The sequence below is a fragment of the Meleagris gallopavo genome, chromosome 17 (assembly GCF_000146605.3).
Source record: "Meleagris gallopavo isolate NT-WF06-2002-E0010 breed Aviagen turkey brand Nicholas breeding stock chromosome 17, Turkey_5.1, whole genome shotgun sequence".
Taxonomy (NCBI): domain Eukaryota; kingdom Metazoa; phylum Chordata; class Aves; order Galliformes; family Phasianidae; genus Meleagris; species Meleagris gallopavo.
The window spans coordinates 7,552,892-7,555,695 of record NC_015027.2 but is presented as its reverse complement, the minus strand read 5'-3'; positions in this window follow the sequence as shown (position 1 = coordinate 7,555,695).

The window sequence follows — 2,804 nt, the reverse complement described above, 5'->3', positions numbered from 1 at the left end:
AAACCCTTTTTTGTGATAAACTAAGATTTTAATTTTGCAGCTGTCTGCAGGTATCTAGAATATAATGTTGGTAGGAAGATAGCAGATTTTACTGCCTCTCCTTGAAAACAATCTTCATAACCTCGCTGCAGCTCAGTATAGTTTTTAGAGCTTCTGGGCTCAATAACAGAACTACGTGCTACACTAGAAAATCAAACTAAATAATGTTGCTAAATAATATCACATCTGCTCAAAATACTGTAAAGCTAAGTCTAAGAAATGAGCTCCAGCATGCTGAGCAAGCCTTTCAGAGTGATTTGGTCCTGGGGAGAACACATGATAAACTTCTGCTTTAGTAATCACAGCTGAAGAAAAGCAGCACAACTAGGTCTTAATTCCAGACACTGCCAACCCTTCAGAATAGCCAGGAGTCAATGGGCCTGGGTTGTTTGTACCACACGTGAAATCATAATGCAAGTCTAGGTAACACTGGCCAGGCACACCTTTTGTTAGCATGATAAAAAAACAAAAGTCTTGACAGATAGGAAAATGTTTAAATTTATCAATGTTATCAGTTAAAGGAGTTCAAAGTATTTATGCCTCATGTTATGCAAGTAAAGTGTGTTCATAGCCCTGCTTCTTACATTGGGAAACTGGCAGACAGAGACTCAATTATTTCCTCAGGTCTGTTTAACACAGAACTGACAGTTTTTGTACAGCAGTAATATAATATCCTTAGCCTTCAGAGACGTTGCAGTCTGTAATAATTACATTATGAAATTGTGAAGCTATTTACAACTGTGGGTGATAATAAAAATGTTTCTCTGAAATGAGTTGAAACATGCCTCGCTGCTGCTCTCCTTTCAGAAAGTAAGTTGAGTTTGGATCTATGGTTACTTTACCAGCAGCAGTGAATAATGTGTGTGTTAGCACCAAAATTTAGACCAGGTAAGCTCAGCAGTAAAAAAGATTCAAAGACTTGTGTGCGAACTGTGAACTGATAACATAAACTTGCACTGATGATAGCCTGCAGACCGTGGCAGATGATGTGTCATTTCATGGTGTGATTGTACAGTTGTGATGCTGTGCTGCCTGAGCACTGACTGAAAGGCCCAGCTCTCCAACAGGAGCAGCACTGCAGTCTGCAGCAGTGTGTGTGCAGTGAGAGATGGACTTCTGGGACCACTCCTCCTAACACTGCTGCTGGACTTGTGGTGGTTGTGGGATAGAGGTTTTTCTCCCCTACCTTTTTCTGAACGCTGTGGTAAAATAAGCACTAAAACAAACATTTGCAGTTTACTGTTCCCTGTTCTAGCTGAACCTTCATTGGCTTATTTTGGGTAGGAACTCAGTTGACCTAATATACTAACTTGTAAGATTTATCTGTCATACTATTTCTCATTGTCTCCATACAACTTACACTACTTTATTTCTTTCAGCGATGTTTTCTTAACTGTGAGGACTCAATATAAACCATGTGCATTTACTGGAATCTGAAGACAGGCTGTACAGCTCACTTACAGCTAAACAGTATGGTTTAATGTAAAGAGAGGGAGCTTTAAATTTGAGTTCTAATAGACTGTCCCAAACCTCTGTGCTGAAGCTCTTGTAGTGTTGCATGATCTTGATTGTAGATGGAATATGCAGCCCCATTGTTACTTGTTTTGGTGACCTCCTTTGACCTCTCCTGAGGTGGACTTGAGTAAGGCCATTGATGCTTATGTCTGTATATGCCTGTGTCCCCATAGGATCCTCATAGCCAGGTTGTTCTGTATGGGCTTGGTGAGCAGTTTAGTGGTGTCAAGTCTGACTGGAAGCCATTTGCTCACAGCATACCTCAGAATTCTGTACTGCATCTGGTTCTGTTAGCTGTGTTCATTAACCATCTGGGTGATGGAGCAGAGTGCACCCTTCGGTCAGTTTGAAGATGACACAAAACTATCAGTGCCAAGATAGTTAAAACTGTTCAGACTGGAGAAGAGGAGGTTCAGGGGGAACTGTCTGTCAGGGAGGTTCTGTCCGGCCATCAGGAAGCACTTCATGCTGTGCAGGTAACGTAGCAAATGCCCAGGCTGCCCAGAGGGGCTGTGGAGTCTCCTCCTTGGAGATCTTCAGAAGCAACCTGGACATAAGCCTGGGCACCTTGCTGTGGATGGTCCTGCCTCAGCACAAGTCGTGCCATGTGGACCCAGAGGTCCCTTCAAACCTCACACATTCTGTGGTTCTGTGAAAAACAAGGGCAACTGCTCACACACTTTGCATCCAGTAACTAAGTTGCATAACAGCAGTCTTTTCATCAATATCTTCACTACAGATGGCTTTTATTGGGAATTGAACTTTGATGTTTTAAAAAGGGTGAATCATTATTGTTCCAGTATATCAGGTAGCAGATCAACAAAGTAGATCTCCCCCGTCTTTTTTGAGAACTCCAGATCCCAGGCAAATGTTCTGTTAGTAATGACATGTGGCTAATATACAAACTTGTTGCTTCAAGGTGACACTTGTAATCAGCCATGAGGTGCAGAAGTGATAACATCAGTTTATTCTCTTTCAAAATACAAAATAAAGTCACTTGAGTTAGCTTAATGGTTCAAGCTGGAACTTACAATATTGTGAGTTTACTTTCCAAACTGTTAGGAAATAATATCATTAAGATTGAAATACCTAGAAGAAGTTTAGTTTAAGGGGGAAAAACACACATGGTTTGCTAATGAAAGTATTTCACCAAAGTAACTCTTAAGTCTGGCAGGTATCTCTCTGTATTCTTTTTCTTACTAATGCTGCACCTTACTACTTTCAGTCACAATAATTCATGATGTGCTTTT